General features: G+C 46.1%; 1 long non-coding RNA gene across 1 annotated transcript in view; it reads right to left on the bottom strand.

The window, feature by feature from the left end:
- Positions 1–3,655: 3,655 nt before the first annotated feature.
- Positions 3,656–19,202, bottom strand: part of LOC118088186 (uncharacterized) — an 88,569-nt gene continuing 73,022 nt past the window's right edge. Inside the window, exons 2-3 of the long non-coding RNA XR_004692953.2 lie at positions 10,491–10,563; positions 3,656–8,278 (exon numbers count right to left, since the gene is read on the bottom strand). This is a non-coding gene — a long non-coding RNA (uncharacterized LOC118088186). The remainder of the gene's footprint in view (positions 8,279–10,490; positions 10,564–19,202) is intronic.

Raw genomic sequence — 19,202 nt, 5'->3', positions numbered from 1 at the left:
AGAGGCTTATATATTATTATGAGAACACTGACAAGTCGTTTGACTGGGGGAACATGAATTAGTCAGATTTGTCATCCTCACTATGGACTGTGACAAGAAACCAATGCACTGAAGTGGCCTCCGCGAGGAAATGCCTTAAACGCAGAAATTGCCTTCATACATTTTATTGGCAGCCTGCCGCAGTCATTGGTTCCCGCTCCTCCCCACCCCCCCCCCGCATTTCTCGTACCTCTGAAAAAAGAACCGCTTCTCATCCTGATATAACTATTTGCAAGAGTAAAGGGACGATTCAGAGATCCTCCTGCACTTACAGAGCTTTAAGGGCAATCAATTCCTTTTCCAAGGGAACTCTGGGAATTGTAGTTCTGTGAGGGGAATGGGGGAAGGTCTACTGACAACTCTCAGCATCCTTAACAAACTACAGTTCCAAGGATTCCTTGGGAGAAGCCATGGCTTTTTGAAAGAGGTGTGATACTGCTTCAGGGGATAGTGCAGATGTGGTCCTGGCCATGAAAAAGCCAGGTGTTTCTAAGAGCCTTACTAACCACCCACCCACCCAACTTTCTCTAGCCAGGCAAGTACCGGTAAGCAGCATTATCAAGCTCAGGGGGAAACTTCCACCCAGAAAATGCGTTTGAGATGCGTGTTGAAAAGAATCAGTGATGGGGGTGGTGTGGAGAGAGGGTCAGATGTCCTGGAGAAGGGTGCAGCTAGGAGAGAGTCCTGAGGACCAGAGAGAGAGGTTTGGAGGGCCGTATTCTGTCCCTGAGAGCTGGGCCATAAAGAAGGCTGATCACCGAAGAATTGATGCTTTTGAATTATGGTGCTGGAGGAGACTCTTGAGAGTCCCATGGACTGCAAGAAGATCAAACCTATCAATTCTGAAGGAAATCAGCCCCGAGTGCTCACTGGAAGTACAGATCGTGAAGCTGAGGCTTCAGGACTTTGGCCACCTCATGAGAAGAGAAGACTCCCTGGGAAAGACCCTGATGTTGGGAAAGATGTAGGGCGCAAGAAGAAGGGGACAACAGAGGATGAGATGGTTGGACAGTGTTCTTGAAGCTACGAACATGAGTTTGACCAAACTGTGGGAGGCAGTGGAAGACAGGAGTTCCTGGCGTGCTCTGGTCCATGGGGTGATGAAGAGTCGGACACGACTAAATAAATAACTAAACAACAACATTCTGTCCCTGGACCTGAGGTCCCCCACCTCTTGCTTTAGACTATGATAAGGTGACACACATACACACAGAGAGACGTTCATATATTCCTCTCTGCAAGGAGCTTACAATCTAAATGTCATTCGAGGGTGAAAACGCAAGGAGAAGACAGGCAGACACACGAGGAACAAATAAAGGATATGTGGAAATGGGCCTAGGCTCAGCTTCAGAAGGCGAATAGGACAAACTTGCCTTTCACCGAGGACAAACATTTCTGTCAAAATATAAAATTGGCAAGGAGTTCAGAGGTTGAAGCAACAGTTCACAAGAACTTCCTTTCCAGAGACTCCCTAGAGCCCGGGCAGCAAGGCAGCCTTGCAGTTAACAGAAATGAGAGGACGATTTTGTGACATCTCCAGACAATGCCAAGATCAGTGGTCTATGAATCACCTCCTAAGTACCGGTGGGAGGGAGAGAATAAGCAAGAGGGAGAGGGAGCAAGCTCTTTAAAAGACAGTGTGTCCTTTTAAAACAAGACAATGTTTTCAGAATTTTCAGCTGACATTACACTTTCTGTGATTTGATATATGGCGCTGCATCTCTCCAGCCATTACATCATGTTGAGTGAAATGCACGTACATTTGCCCTTGGGTCTACGCAGCTGCCTTGCAGGAACAAGTGGCTGCTTTTGAATTCAGCCTCCTGGACTTCATGCATCGATGGGGGAAAGCAATGGCGTGATGCTAACGAAGAAGTGTGCCGTTAAACGGTGGCTTCCGCAGGAGACACAAATGGCCACCAACATGAATGGCTTTAAAAGAGGATTGGACAAATTCATGGACGAAAAGGCAACCAGTGGCTACTAGCACTTGGAGGCAGCAAAGCTTCTGAAAACCTCTCGCAAGATTGAATGTATTGCCCTTGGCTGTACTTGAGGGACAATTCCTACAGATTCCACATGAAAAACGCTGTATGTCCCCATGGAGATAGCAGTACCGAATCAGTGGCACATGCCCTTCTGGCTTGCACTCTTTATAATGACTTGAGGAATGAGATTATCACCCCTTTCTTATTGTCCATTCCAGGTCACCCAGCCACTGCCACAGTGTCCTTCCTCAAGAGGAGCAGATGGCAGCAAAGGTTGTAAGGTTTTTAGCTGGGGCAATTAGAATAAAGTCCACTATTTGACTGCTGATTCAGGACCCTAGAGTGTGTTTTATATAATCAACTTTTTATTTCTGTTCTTTGTATATTGCATTGCTGTTTTGTTGCTATGGCCGATGGCTGACGCGAATAAAAATTCATTCATTCATTCTTCTGAAAACCAGTTGCTGGAAGCCATAGGAGGGCAGAGTGTTCTCATGCCTGGGTCCCACAGACATCTGATTGGCTGCTAAGAGAACGGGATGCTGGACTAGGTGGGCCATTGACCTGATCCATCATGCTCTTCTTATGTTCTTAATGTGGAAAGTGGTGCTTCCTTATATATAAGGGCTACCTTTGAAGGAGACTCAGAAACTACAGCTAATCCAGAAGGTCCAAGGTTTCAATCCCTGGTATCTCCAGGTAGGTTTGGCAGGAACTAATCCTTGAAACCCTTCTGAACTTCTGCCCGTCACCACAGACAATACTGACCTCAGTATAAGGCAGCCTCTTGTGTTCCTGGTCTTGGAACTTGGTATATATTGCAGTGGAGTCCAGGTCCCAGTACGACACTCTAACCACAACACCACACTGGCTCCCAGTGGTGGATGGGAGAAAGGGGGAGAAATAAGATGGGGAAGAAAAAGGGGGGGTGAAGTTACACAAAACATCCAGGAGTTCCACACACACTGAATGTTGGTATGTTGGGTGGGTGGTGGGGAATCCCAAAGACATTTTGGTAATACTTTTATGAGGATCAAAAAGACACAAAGCCATGCACAAGTTTTCAAGTTCTCCAGAACTTCTCATCAAGCTGGATGATAAGCAAAATTTGGAATGGAGTGGGGAGAGAAAGCATGGCATGTTTTTGCCTGTAGTTGATAATAGTCTTGTGATAGAATTTAGAGCATAACTGTGATGGAATATAGGACATTACTGGATTAAACTCACTCGGTGCAACACATTATGGTCGCTGTCCTGGGTCCTGAAATGGTGAAGCTTACTACAGTACATCTAAAGAAAACGGAAATTTAGGAAGCTGTCTTATACTTAGTCTGGCAGCGGCTCTCCAGAGTTTCTGACAGGAGTCTTCCCCTGTTCTACCCAGACACACTGAGACACCAGGGATTAAATCTGGGACCTTCTGCATGCAAAGCATGTGTTCCAACACATAGAGCCCTTGCCCTCTGTTGCCTTTAAATATTAGCTACCCAAAAGGAGGACTTATGGTGCCAGGTATCTCCATGGACAAACCTTATCCAGCTACAAACCAGCACTTTATATAGCTCAAAATGAAGGTTTCTCTCTCTCTCTTAATGATGCTTATTAATATAAGAGAGACAAGGGTTCACATCTCCTCATATTGATGCTATTTTTACAACATACTGTTCATCAGTATTGTTTATATACTGTTAGTATCTCTGGAGGGGTCATGTTTGCTGGAGAAATTCAAAGCAATTTTTTTCCCCAAAAGGATGTCTAGATTTGCATCAATCAAAAAGCAGTTTCATTCCAAGGCACAGATTTGCTCCTTGTCCATATTTTCCCTGCATAGTCCAGCACGTCATTAAACAACCCTCTTGCTTCTTGGTCCAGCTACGCCACTCTCTTTCATCTCTCCTTGCTTTGGCCAAAATCTATGAAGCATGCTAATGTGTGTTTTTTTAAAAAAAAAAAATGCCTGGCACAGTCTCTTGAGAATAGGTATTGGTTTGCTCATGTCCTGCTTCCAGCACCTGCACCTTCAAATGGGAAGCCTCAAATCCAGATCCCACATGGCCTTTAAAACAAATATTTGTACAGTGCAACACTTTTCTTCTCTCCGAGTCATTCAAAGAGACGTATGGTCACAGACTGCATATGAGAAGGTCAAATCTTCTCATTCTCTTCAGACAGAACTGATCAAGGGTGCTTCCAGATTCTTGCTATTTTGGGGTGGGAGTCAGTCACATACTGGCAAATTAAGGCTGCACAATCTTAGTTGATTGGAGGGGTCCTCTGTAACAAACCTATTTTCCCTGAAGGAAAGCGATGGGTAAATAAGCTGGAAACTGTGGGATAACGTACCTTAACATATACCTGGTCCATTTGATAATCATATTTGATAACGTCTCAGAACGGGTGGAACCCAAACTGAACCTTAAAGCAAACTAACACAAGTGATACAAGCTTCCTGTGTGGAAAAGGGAGGACCTGAAAACAAAGGAGTGGGGCAGGCGACCATTACTGCTTCAGATTACTAGAAATCTACAGAGGTACCTCTGGTTACGAACTTAATTCATTCTGGAGGTCCGTTCTTAACCTGAAACCATTCTTAACCTGAGGTACCACTTTAGCTAATGGGGCCTCCTGCTGCTGCCGCCGCGCCGCCACCATGCGATTTCTGTTCTCATCCTGAGGTAAAGTTCTTAACCCAAGGTACTACTTCCGGGTTAGCGGAGTCTGTAACTGTATATAAATTCAATCAATAAATCAGTTATGGATATGGATATTGGCTTTGTGTTTTGTTTTGTGAATAATTTGATGTGGATTTTTAATTTATTTATTTTTTTAGTATTTATTGTGTATGTGAGCCACTTCAAGATCTTTTAGTCTATAAATAGAATTTAAAATTTAAAAAGCAATTTAAAAAAATCTTCTGGATTTGCAAGTACCTTAGCTGCCAAGCCTCCCATTTTTCATGGGAAACCCCCATATTTTAAACCATTTCCCGCTGGCAGCCCGGATTGGGAAAAATCCCGTAAATCCCCCGGATTTCTTACCTGCCAGGGAGGCAGGCATTTTGGGTCCTGGCGCCGCCCAATTTCCGGTGCCCAGACATGCATTTTTCAGCGGGAGACTTGGCAGCTATGGCAAGAACAGATGTGTTGTGTGTGACTTCACACGGTTTCACAAAAGAACCTAGCTCTGATATCTCAAATGAACAATTCACCCCATCTCTGGAATTATCGCTGGAATTATTGCTATGCCATATGAGAGTACATCATGAAAGTCTGAAACCACTAACTGCACAGAGCAACTTCTCCTGGAATTAATAGGGTTTTGTATCTCGTAAACAAGGTGCACTCCTTGAAGCCCACTTCTGCTCTCTTGTTTAAATAAATGGACTTGGCCGTCACGGCAGTGATTTAATGCTCTGCGAGACGCAGGATGTGAATGAGTGTTTGCGTGCAAGCAATGTGCAAAACAAATAAAAGGCTGTCTTAATTAAACAGCAAAGTGTTTCCATAAAGTCTGTTGTTATGAAGGGCTGCATCAGCCTTCCCCAGCCTGGTGTCCTCTAGATGCCTTAGACTACAACTCCCATCAGCTTCACATAGCATGGCTGTGCTGGCTAGGGCTGATGGGAGTTGTAGTACAAAAAAAAATCCAAGATCCCCAGGTTGGGGAAAACTGGTCTGTAATGAAAATTGCTGCGTATGTTGAGTACATTTTTAAACCTCATTGATTGCAGTGTGAAAGAGTTAGGTAAATGCTTATTTATCCCATTGAATTCACTGTGATGTAAGAACCATGAACCAATCTTGCTGATGGTGGTGCAGTTAGGTAATTCTAGACTTTGGTTTTAATGATCCTACTGTGGAGACAGGGGGAGCTCTATGGTGGTAATGCATATTCAGAATGTGGCAAGGCAGCTGCTCATTCTTTTAGGGTGGTCCTTGAGCTCTACTCCAGATATCTTCAACCTATATGGTACCAGTGACTGCTGATAGGATTAATGTAAGAACCCTACCTCAATGAATCATGTTGGAACAAAGAGGAACTCAGAATACATGGACGATGATCCAGTTGTTTTGTTTGCTTTGGGCAACACCAACAGATGCACAGTAGCTTCCCAAGTTGTGGATCGAAGACAAGAATGATACTTATATATTAATTTGTAGGGCTGAGCACAGCTTCCTCAATCTAGGGCTTGATGTGGGATTTTAGGATGGAGGCCTTGCACAGTTGGGGTAGGGGGAGCCAGCTGGCCTTTATCTCCTCCATCCATCAACATTGCCTGATTTCTCCTTTTGATAGGGTTTTTTGGTGTCAGATTTGCTGAGAAGACTAGATAACTTTCCCTGAAACACAGTGAAAAGCACCCTAAAATTCTCCATGCTATTTTGGGTACTGAAATTGGGTGGCGGCATTTCACTTAATATTCTTGACCAGGGAGAGGGAGGCAAAATACTTTAAACCCACCCCCTTCAGAATCTCTCCTATGTTGAATGAAACTCTACTGTTTATAATGGGGGATAAAGGCAGTCACGGGCTAAGAAGGAAGAAATGAAAGGAGTGGGAGGAAAACCCATCATTTTCTTCAACAATGTTAAAATAATATGAAACAATGCTGAAACTGGATCCAGCATTGATTGGCTTAATCCTCTGGAGGAACTCTGGGCCTGTAAATTTCATCCACTTTGGCCAAAAGGTGAAAAAGTTTTAACAGGTTTTCGATTCCCCGTTATAGTGAATGTGTAGCACAGAACTACATTTAAATAGAGCGCCTCAGAACCTGAAAGTGATTAAAGGGAGGGGAGAGAGACAGAGCAACACAGAAACAGACTGATCTCTTTTTTAATGCACAGATACAAGGCACATATTGGGGCCCCTACTGTCTGTGGGAGGCAGTGGGAGACAGGAGTGCCTGGCGTGCTCTGGTCCGTGGGGTGACGAAGAGTCAGACACGACTAAACGACTAAACAACAGCAACTGTCTGTTTGAAATCCTTTGCACTGGCGGTGTGGAATATTAAACCTGGCACTGTCTGCAAACAAAACATGCTTTTGACCACTGAGCTGTGGCCCCTCACCTTGCCCTATTTAAGGACTCCTGTGGACTCTGTTGCAGAGCTGCTCAGAGATGGAACACACACACACACACACACACACACACACACTGCTGTTTGGTTGATACTGCTGTGTCACTCGAGGCAGAATGCACCTTCAAGGCAGCCTGAGGCTGTGGATGACCAGTGAACCAGTTGACACACATAACCCTATGGCAACCTTCCCCATCCTGGTGCCTTCCAGATATTCTGGACTACAACTCCCCTCAACTGCACATGGCTGAGGGTGATGAGAGCTCTGCTCCAAAACATCTGGATGGCACTAATTTGGAGTACCTAAGAAAGAAGGCCTCCTGAGATATCTATTGATGAAGCAGGGCCATTGTTAGGTAATGAAGGCAAGTGATGCTCTATCAGAGGCCTATGATTCTATGACTGACACACAAGAGAAGCTATACCAGGCATCCCCAAACTTCGGCCCTCCAGATTTTCTGGACTACAATTCCCATCATCCCTGACCACTGGTCCTGTTAGCTAGGGATTATGGGAGTTGTAGGCCAAAACATCTGGAGGGCCGCAGTTTGGGGATGCCTGAGCTATACCATAGCACTGTTCAGTCAGTTATGTTTTTGTCTGCTGAGATCAAAGCATTAGGTAGCTTTCTTCATGAATTATCAACCCATTTGAGGGGTATGGTGCTTTGAAAACATATAGTCTCCTTATCTTTGGCACAGTGTGGTGCCTGATGCCCTTTTCAATAATGCACAAAGACTTTGGGGGCATGTACCGTTTCCTTGTTTGTAAACTGGATTGCTCTCCAGCTGGGGCCTTAAGGCTACCCATGATCTATAGAGCGTATACCAAGGCCTGGAAGGAATTGGTCACGTGATAATGTCTTACTTTCTTTCCTGCCCCCCACCAACTCAATACAGTTCGCTTTCTAAGTTGCAGAAACTGTGCCTTCAGCACAGTCTGGCTTTCAGCAAGATTGCATGTGTTGCAGGTGATGTGATTTAATAAAGACATGGTTTTGGTGCAATGCATGAAACAGAAGCATAAGGAACCTCTAGCACGGGGACTGAGGTTCTGTCTGGCCCTTGAAACTCTGTCCAGGACATGTCTCCACTTCCAAGACGACAACGCTCTCCTGCGCTGCTCAGTGTCTCATACTCTCCAACATTTCTCTGATGAAAATATGGACATCCTAAATAATAAAACAATTATTATTATTATTATTATTATTATTATTATTATTATTATTAAAGGTAAAGGGGCCCCTGACCATCAGGTCCAGTCGTGTCCGACTCTGGGGTTGCGGCGCTCATCTCACTCTATAGGCCGAGGGAGCCGGCGTTTGTCTGCAGACAGCTTCCGGGTCATGTAGCCAGCATGACAAAGCTGCTTCTGGCGAACCAGAGCAGCACACGGAAACGCCGTTTACCTTCCCGCCGGAGCGGTCCCTATTTATCTACTTGCACTTTGATGTGCTTTCGAACTGCTAGGTGGGCAGGAGCTGGGACCAAGCAACGGGAGCTCACCCCGTTGCAGGGATTCGAACCGCCGACCTTCTGATCAGCAAGCCCTAGACTCTGTGGATTAACCTACAGCGCCACCTGGGTCCCCTATTTATACCCCAGCCATCTGACTGGGTTGTCCCAGCCACTCTGGGCAGCTTCCATTGTTGTTGTTGTTGTTGTTGTTGTTGTTGTTGTTGTTGTTGTTGTTGTTGTTGTTGTTGTTGTTACAAATAATGGCTTGAGAGTTGGATAACTCCATACCCTCCAACATTTTCTCTGATCAAAATAGGGATATTCTAAGGAAAAATGGGACATTTTGGGATCAAATCAGAAACCAGGATGGCTTCTGTAAATCCTTGACTGTCCCTGGAAAATGGGGACACTTGGAGGTTCTGGTGCTTCCCTTGAGTGCAATGGTCTGGCTGGAATGTATCACTGAAGTATAATAATGCTTGCATGGATGATGAAGAGAGCTGTTCATGCATGGAGTGGTTCACTGTATGCAGATTTGCATCCACTACTCTCGTTCCCCATCACCATCACCAATGTCCTGTGGCCCTCAAAAGGTTGCACATTAGGGAATGCAACCCTTGGGCTGAAAGGGGTTGCTCAATTCTGTTCTGGCACATCTTGTTCCTTTGTTCCTGATTAGAGGGGCAAAAAAGTCTATGCCTAGAACCTTTATCCAGAACCTGTTGCAGGTCACACCAGTCTTGGAGGGAGAGTTTGAGAAGAAACGAGCGCTTGGTTTTTGAATGAAATGGATTTGTGCCTTAGTGAATTCAGCCTTCTGGCACCACATTTCGATGACCCCCTCACTGGATCCCTCAGAACTGACTGCCTCTCATTTTTTGCTGTCTCTTTGACTCCCTTTCCCTCATGTACATGAAAACTACCAAGGGGGTAGACAATAGCTCAATGGTATAGCATCTATCTTGCATGCAAGAGGTCCTTGGTTCAATTCCTGGTGTCTTTGGCTACGGCTGGGACTCTCTGTCTGAAATCCAGGAAAGTTGCTGCCAATCACTGTAGACAATACTAAGCAGTTTGGCGCATTGGTCATGGAGAAATTCATTTCGATGTGGATCTTAATGTGAAACTACATAATTTGCAATTTCTGAAGCAATGTGCAAATGGAAACACAGGTATCCTTCTAAAATCTGCATAGTTGGTTCTCACACGCCTTGGTACTTGAACATTTTGGCTCCCAAACACCGAAAACCCAGAAGTAAGTGTTCCAGTTTTCAAAAGCTTCTTAGAAGCCAAACATCCAATTCAGTTGTTGGCTATTGTTTCTGGGGCGCCTGCGCCAATCAGAAGCTGCACCAATCAGAAGCCGCGCCAATCAGAAGCTGCGCCCTGGTTTTCGAATGTTTTGGAAGTGGAACGGACTTCCAGAACGCGTTTCATTCGAGAACCAAAGTGCCACTGTACTACTTTAAATTTTTGCAGTCAGTTCTCAAATCAAATAATGCGTACATTAGGGGAAAGTTTGGATAAAAATCCATACATTAGTGAACACAACATATAAAATGCATCACATTAAGGAAAATTCCTTGTGGAAATGTGTATATTAGGAGAAAATTGATGGTGAATTTTAATGAGGACATTAAAAAAAAACACTCATGCACAAATGTTCACAAATCTAACATGGAAAAAGGAGAAACCAACATTGACAAATCCATTCATCCCAAACCATTGGTCTTACTTTGGATAAGGCGGCTTGTATCTTGGGCTGGCCTTAATGTTTGTAGTTACTAAATGCTGATGTTTGCCCTCACTTTATCCTCAAATCTCATTTTTAATTTAAAGCTCTCTCCCTCCCTCCCCGTCCCTTTAAGAACAAAAACGTTCTTTTTTTATTTAATTACTTGGCATTTAAAATATATTTGGCCTCACCTGAGAGAGCTTTCGGCAACTGTGTCATCAATTTTTTTTCTGCAAGCACCGAAGCAGCTCTTGTCTGTCATACCTGGCAACATGACAGAAAAACACTTTAACTATTGTAACTTTGGCTGAATCAAAGGGAAAGGGGGTTGTCACAAAGACTGGTCTCAGAATTGAAAAGCACATCACTTTCAGTGATTTTTCTGGAATTGCTTTGCTGCAAAAAGGATTAAAGTGGTGGCCTATTCACAAAGCTGTGCTTCCTCTCATGTTCCTGGTTGGCTAGTATCACTTGTGTGACCTGTTCAGGAAATATTGCCCTCACTCTAAATTAGCTAAATTTTGCCTCCAGTGTGATCTGTGCCCTCACTCTAAGTTAGCTTAATTTAACCTACTGCAAACTCAGGCGATAGCCAAAGTGGAATGGCTGCGCGCATGACAGCTCAGTTGGTTAGTGTGTGGTGCTGATAATGCCAAGGTTGCAGGTTCGACAGCTACATATTCCTGCATTGCAGAGGGTTGGATTAAATGAACCTCATCTCCAATGAGGTTTGATTATCCTATGAAGGAGAATGAAAACCAATCAGGGCTGAAAGTGCTACCAAAGAAACAACAGATTGGTTTTGGGGGAGAGGGGAGGGAAAGAAAGAAAATGGCAGTAGAAGCCTGAACATTCTCGGCAGTAGGAATCTGTTCTCAGGAAATAGCACTGCTGAGCAGATTTTTTTTTTACCCTAAAAAGCAAAACAAGTGAACAATCAAAGCAGCCCTAATTGTAACCTGGTTGTGATATCATGAGCAAATTGGAAATTAATCAGTGCTTTCCAATACTGCAACCACCAAACTTCAGATTCAACGCTTTAAAAAATGCATGAGTGGATTCTAAATTTAATTCTCCATATTGTCTCCTTCTCTAAGTCATGTGTCACTAAAGGTAAAGGTAAACGGTCCCTGGATGGTTAATCCAGTCAAAGGCGACTATGGGGTTGCAGCGCTCATCTTGCTTTCAGGCCGAGGGAGCTGGCGTTTGTCCACAGACAGCTTTCCAGGTCATGTGGCCAGCATGAATAAACCGCTTCTGGCACAACGGAACATCGTGACGGAAACCAGAGTGCATGGAAAAGCCGTTTACCTTCACACCACAGCAGTACCTATCTATCTACTTGCACTGGCATGCTTTTGAACTGCTAGGTTGGCAGGAGCTGGGTCAGAGCAATGGGAGCTCACCCCGTCACGGAGATTTGAACTGCTGACCTTCCGATCGGCAAGCCCAAGCTCAGAGGTTTAGACCGCAGCGGCACCCACATCCCACTATGTGTCACTAGCGAACTCTGAGTGGCAGGAAAATTAGAACACCCCTCCTAACACCCAATGGTACATATCGGTGGTGTTTGAACAAACCATCGCTGAACCTCTTTGGATGAACAGATTCCGCTTTCCACTGAATGCAACATTGGTAAAGAGAAGGAGGGTTGTCTGAATCCACGCTGAGCCAGGCTTAGAAAGAAAAGCCCTCAACAAGTGGTCTTGAAGGCCACCCTAAAACATGACTGGCTCCTTTAACAGGCTTCAAAGTTTTATTTATATCCACTTTGAATAAGTGCAGCTGAGACTTAAGATCGACAGGTTTAATGACAGCAAGCTGGCACTCGTCCAAATCTGCAAATAGAGCCACTAAAACTCTTTGCAGCTATAAAATTTGTTTAATGCAAGAAATCATAACCTGTCTCTCTTCCCCCACCCTTCCAAGCCTGGCATTTTTATAATTAGCATGAGGAGAAATCTCCTTTTCATCCCTCCAGAGCAGCCAGTGTTTTATGGATCATTCAATGAAAAATGGAAGTAAAGATTTGATTTGATTTTTTTTTCTTTTTTTCTTTAAAAAAATGGGAGTTTTAAAAGCCACAGCTTTGGGTGACATTTAAATCAGATCTAGGACTTTTATTTCTCGTGTACTTATGTGCATTTCAACCTTCCTCCAAGGAGCTCAAGATGGTGCAAACCTCTCTACAGCCTCACAACAACTCTCAGGTTGGTTAGGCTGTGAGACAGCGACTGACCCAAGATCATGACTGAGTGAGGATTTGAATCCAAGTCCCAGTCCAACAGTCTAGCCCCTAAACTACAAACCACCTCCCGCCAATATTGTATCAGATTATGTACACTCAGGGCCGTCTTAAGCCTATCTGGCGCTGTGGTGCAAGGATCCCTCTGGCGCCCCCCACGCCCACCTTTCCCTCTGGACAAGCTGGACAAGGCTTTGGGAGATCCCTCTCCTCCCTCCCCTCTCCCCTCCTTCCATCCAAGGGTCTCTCATGATGCACGGCTCGGTTGCCAGGGAACCGGCTGCGGAGGGAGGGGGCAGCGGAGATTCCCCAAAGAGAGGGAGGGCGCAGAGATAAAAAGGGCTCTCCGTGGCTTCTCCCGCTCCAAAACGCGCCTTCGCCTCCGTGCCTGGAGAGGGAAGGGTCCCGCAGAGCTCATGTAGCCCACCCCGGGTCTGTGGCGCCCTCCGCAAACCTCCCAAGCGGGTCCCCGTCTGTCCCCCTACCCCGACTCGAGCTCCTTCCCGGCCACCCCACACCCTCCTCCAGTCCTGTGCAGTGGCAGGAAAGGGCTGGAGAAGTGCTCCGGCCACCAACTGCGGCGCCAAGAGGAGAGGCAGCCGTCGGGGATTGCGCCTGCCTCCCAGGTGGGGCGCGCACACCAGCCGGAGAGGGACGGGCAGAGGGAGGGAGGGATGGAGGGCTGGTCGCTGTGCCGATTGCCTCCTCCTGCCTTCCCCCTGGCTGCGGGTAGGCTGCTGCCCCTACCAAGCTGTGGCCCCTGGACAACTTCCCTGGCGCCCTCCAGCGCCCTCCAGCGCCCAGCGCCGTGATTCCCCACACCACTAGCCTCTATGGCTAAGACTGCTCTGTGTACACTCATAAAACGGGGTATACAATCATTCCTCTCTCCACTGGGATGCATGAGTTTGGATACCGCAAACCTTGCTATCTTTCCCAGAACAGATGAACCACCACTTCTTCTTGAAACACCCACGTCATTGTGGTATGCATTCGCCTTATCATGTGACTAAGAGCCAAAGATGTGAGGTGGAGGCAGGGCAAAGCACAGCAAACAGATGCCGTTTGTGTTCTCCCCGATGCTGTGAGAAAATGGTGATGGGAGGCGAGTTATATATCTTATTTTCTTTATAAAGCTTTATAGAGCACTCAATCAGAAAACTCTAAACATGTACTGTAGCATCTAAGTCAGAATTCCCAAAGGCCAACTGATGCGATGGGGCAGCCACTTGGATTTTATCCACGTGGGACTCAGCTCCAGTACATTAGTCAAAAAACCAATGTTTTGAATGCATTATAAACATGCAACACCAGATGGCGCTGGAGAGCAAAAAAAAAATCGATGCAATTTTTACATAGTGGTTTTTTTTCTTTTGTTCCTGTGTACAGATCCACCCATGGTTGCCCCATTGAAATATAAATCTGGGATGGAACATGAACTGTTTGGGCAGTAGCCAACCAGATGACCACGGGAATCCCACGGGAAGGACATGAGCGCAACAGCCACAGCTATCATTACTGGGAAGCCATCAAGTCTTGCAGGCTAGAGCAAAGTGGTGAGCTGGAAGTAGGGATAGGGGAGAAAATTGATTCTGTTCATATTTAAAGGCAAACCTACCTCGTTTGTGCTTTCCGACACAACACACAAACCTAAGCACAGACATCCTTTGAAATTTTGAAGCGCAGTTCTCTAGCTAAGTAACGTGTACAAAAGCATATATTAAGGTGAAGTGTGCACTGAAATGCATGTATTAGTTTTTTTTTTAAAGTGCAAAAAATTAATTACACTTCAGGGAATATTGCATGCAAAAAAAGTTTATATTTGGAGAAACTGGCACTAAAATCCTGATGAAATTTCTTGAGGACTTTTTAAAAACAAAAAACAGCAAACAGATGTGGAAATTTGTTGAAATGAGTTTAAGATTTGGAAAATGAAAAACAAGACAGCAACCAAAATTGACAGATTTCCCATCCCTGACTGCAAACATTTTTTAAAAAATCCACTTCCAAGTCAGGCTAAGCTTCAATGATTAGGGCTCTTGCTTGAATAGCAGTTGATGGCTCTTGTTTCTTTGGCTGATGGAGGTCAGTGCAGTGCAAACACACCAGCAAGAGCACCAGGTTGGCTCTGCCAGTGCATTTGCACCTTGCTACCCTTCCTCCTCCTGCTGGTGCTGCTCCCTCCCAGTAAGCAATGGAGAGCTACCTGCCAGGAAAGTGGCAGAGCAGGTCTATCCTACCCAGCAACTCACTTCTGTGTATGCCTCACTATATCCACTGAGCCTGAAGGCTATACAGTCATACCTCGGTTTACAACTCCCTCGGTTTACAAACACCGTGGACCCATCTGGAACGGATTAATTCACTTTCCATTACTTTCAATGGGAAAGTTCACTTCAGGTTAAGTACGCTTCAGTTTAAGTACTCCGCAGACTGTCTGGAACGGATTAATCCACTTTCCATTACTTTGAATGGGAAAGTTCACTTCAGGTTAAGTACAGATTTCCGGAACCAATTGTGGTTGTAAACCGAGGCACCACTGTATGAGAGATATTGCAATTTAGGCTGTAGTCCCAATCCCATTTACCTGGGATTAAGGTGCATTGAATTCAGTGAGACTTACTTCGGAGCAGACATAATTAAATTGCAGTCTTAAGAATCATAGAATCATAGAGTTGGAAGAGACCACAAGGGCCATCCAGTCCAACCCCCTGCCAAGCAGGAAACACCATCAAAGCATTCTTGACATATGCCTGTCAAGCCTCTGCTTAAAGACCTCCAAAGAAGGAGACTCCACCACACTCCTTGGTAGCAAATTCCACTGCCGAACAGCTCTTACTGTCAGGAAGTTCTTCCTAATGTTTAGGTGGAATCTTCTTTCTTGAAGTTTGAATCCATTGCTCCGTGTCCGCTTCTCTGGAGCAGCAGAAAACAATCTTTCTCCCTCTTCCATATGACATCCTTTCATATATTTGAACATGGCTATCATATCACCCCTTAACCTTCTCTTCTCCAGGCTAAACATACCCAGCTCCCTAAGCCGTTCCTCATAAGGCATCGTTTCCAGGCCTTTAACCATTTTGGTTGCCCTCTTCTGGACAAGTTCCAGCTTGTCAGTATCCTTCTTGAACTGTGGTGCCCGAAACAAAAGCAAAAAATCGCCATAGAATCATAGAGCTGGAAGGGACAATGAGGATCATCTAGACCAGGCATCCCCAAACTTCGGCCCTCCAGATGTTTTGGACTACAATTCCCATCTTCCCCGACCACTGGTCCTGTTAGCTAGGGATCATGGGAGTTGTAGGCCAAAACATCTGGAGGGCCGAAGTTTGGGGATGCCTGATCTAGACCAACCCCTGCAATGCAGGAATCTTTTGTCCCATGAGGGGCTCGAACCCACAACCCTGAGATGAACAGTCTCATGTTCTACCAACCAAGCAATCTCTCATTTTAAGAAAAAAAAATGGCTGTGTGTGTTACAATCCTAACACACTTACTTCCCAGTGAGCACCATTTTAGTTAAGTGGAGCTGACTTTTGAGTTGCCATGCATAGGATCGGGTCTTTAGAGTAACATACTGGTGCCAAAAGAGCCTTGGGAAAAATCAGTGTGTTTTCAGCTGTCAGTCTTGCTGATTAAAATTGGCTTCAGCTGATTCATCTACTGATTAAACCGATTAAAGCTTCTAGCCCTACTTAAATACTCAACACTAGATACAAGAGCCCTGCTGAAACAAGAATTAAATTCACAGCGTCTCATCAAGAAGCAGCAGCAGCAGCAGAGTAACCAAAAAGGGGTGGGGGGTGGGAAAGGAATATAACTGGATTATGATAAGCAAAGGGGAAAATGCTGACTCTGTTATTTTCCCCTCTCTCTTATTCTTTTAACTCCTAGGTTTATTTCCTATCCTTTGAACTCTTTTCCCCAAAGAGGCATGAAAAATTGAGAAGTGTGGGGAATACACAGGACCTCCTCTTCAGATGCAGGTGAAAAATACATATGTAGCCATTTATTTACCGAAACCAGGAATAATCGTAATGAGACAAGGGAGCTGGTCTCGTTCAATTGCCTCTGTGTACAAATGGAGGTGGGAAGACGCAGGGAAGGTAAAACCTTCTGTGCCAGGTTGTTGAAAGCTGCGTGACGCATCATGAATGGGGTGGGGTGTTGGAAAGAGAACCAGATATAGGGGTGCCTAGTTTTTCTCCCAGTCCCTGCTGCTGTGTCATGAACAGCAGCTTGATCTGCAGATATTCAGAACATAAGAAGTAAAGTCACTTGGAGAAGATTTGCATTGAATGACAGCCTTGCAAATTCATCAGTTTAGAAGACCCCTGCTAGATTGGGCGGCCAATTACACATCTTCCCCAAAAAGAGGACACACAGCACCAGAGGAAAGGGCACAGATTTGCACAAAACTCTGCACGTGTTAATTTATATGCAAAGCTGTAAATTTAGAAATAATGGCCAACAGAAATTCGTGGGTAAGGCTGCAACCAGGGGTGCCTTCCAGGCTGTCTGCTATTTTCAGGTGGAATTCACTAACTGACAAATCCAGATCCCATAAATATAGTTGACTGGGTGGTCTTGTGCAAAAAACCCAATTCCTCGAAAGGTCAGACTTCTTGCAGTATAGAAGCTGTTGGGGAAATCCAGTGGAAAGTGTGGGATAACATTTGGTTTGACATGCTAGCTAGCCTCCCCACGAACAAATCCTCATTAAGTATCCAATGTTGTCTAATCGCACGTCAAGCCCCAAAACCCACCCCCTATAGACATGATGGACACAGAATTTAGTTTAAAGGTTGATGTGCAAAATTTAGGCCACAGCTTTCTGAAATACACAAGTATGAATGGTATTGGCTTAGGCATTGGTATCCAGACTTTAACTGGCTCTTGCCCACCTAGCAGGAAGCCTGCAAAGGGTAAACTACAACCGGGGGAGCACCATCAATGGCTAATGACTGGTGCTCACCCCTGAAGCTCCCGGGAGTCCTGTCATGGCCGTAGCCCCTCCAGGGCTTCGAATGAGATCCAGACCCTCGGATTCCTTTAACGGAATACCCTATAACTTGGAGGGGCAGTTGATGGCCGTACCTCCCCTCCCCACACTCCCCCAAACCAATGCCTAACTGCCAAACCTTACAAAGTTGTGATGATTGCTAAGAGGTAGGTGAAAACCAAGCGGCCACCGCCAATTTGCCATGTTGGAAAAATTCCTACCCAGCCCCCATTCCAAAACAGGTGACCAACTGAAGTCCAAGGCCAAACACGACCTAACCGAGAGGGTGTGTGTGTGTGTTCGGCAGCGCAAAACAAGATGACGCGCCCATGTCACACTGCCTTTTTATACCCCACCCATGATCATGCCAGCACCTCCTAATTGCCTAACAAGCCCTTGGCATGATCGTGTCACCACCGGCTGGTTGCGGGGCAAAGCCCCGCCTCTCAGAGCCAGTGTGATGTAGTGGTTAAGAGCGGTAGGCTCGTAATCTGGTGAATCGGGTTTGCGTCTCCGCTCCTCCACATGCAGCTGCTGGGTGACCTTGGGCTAGTCACACTTCTCTGAAGTCTCTCAGCCCCACTCACCTCACAGAGTGTTTGTTGTGGGGGAGGAAGGGAAAGGAGATTGTTAGCTGCCTTGAGACTCCTTTGGGTTGTGATAAAGCGGGATATCAAATCCAAACTCTTCTTCTTCTCTCAGCTGGTTGTGGGAGGGTGTCCCAGGGCCACTGGCGGAGCTTCATGCTCTGGCACCGGGGGCTGGGGCAGGGCTGGCGCACATTCTGGAGGCGGGGCGCACGTACTGGGGTGGGGCATGCCGCCTGGAGGGGCATGGCATGTGTTCCGGAGGTGGGGCGGCATTCTGGGGGCGGGGCGTGTCATGCCGCCCAGAGGGGCAGGGCACGCGTTCTGGGGCGGGGCGGGGCGCCGCCATGGCGCCCTCGGGAACGTGCTGCCCGGGGCAGAGCACCCCCATCGCCCCTTCCTTCCTACGCCCCTGTCCAGGGCCACACACAACATGGACCCTCTATGAGGAGGATCCCAACTTGCACTGCAAACTTATCAGGATGAACGTTCAAGAAGTAGCTTGTCGAGAAGCATCCCAGGTGACCTGTTCTCTTACTCACTCTGGTTTCCAGGTTTCTTGCAGCTTCAAGACTCACTCATCTTTGTTGTTGTTTAGTCGTTTAGTCGTGTCCGACTCTTCGTGACCCCATGGACCAGAGCACGCCAGGCACTCCTGTCTTGCACTGCCTCCCGCAGTTTGGTCAAACTCATGTTCGTAGCTTCGAGAACACTGTCCAACCATCTCGTCCTCTGTCATCCCCTTCTCCTAGTGCCCTCCATCTTTCCCAACATCAGGGTCTTTTCCAATGATTCTTCTCTTCTCATGAGGTGGCCAAAGTATTGGAGCCTCAGCTTCAAGATCTGTCCTTCCAGGGAGCACTCAGGGCTGGTTTCCTTCAGAATGGATAGGTTTGATCTTCTTGCAGTCCGTGGGACTCTCATCCATCTTCAGGCTCTATCTTTAAAGTGGAATTGGGTCAAATGACTCTTTTGAATAGAGGACTGTTGTCCGACAGCCCTTCAAATAGAGGACTGGCCCCCACAAAATAGGACAGGCTCAGACTTCCTGTGGTTAATCGTAAGCTCC

The sequence above is a fragment of the Zootoca vivipara genome, chromosome 7 (assembly GCF_963506605.1).
Source record: "Zootoca vivipara chromosome 7, rZooViv1.1, whole genome shotgun sequence".
Taxonomy (NCBI): domain Eukaryota; kingdom Metazoa; phylum Chordata; class Lepidosauria; order Squamata; family Lacertidae; genus Zootoca; species Zootoca vivipara.
Note: the sequence above shows the minus strand (reverse complement) of the source record. Positions and strands in the feature narration are given on the sequence as shown.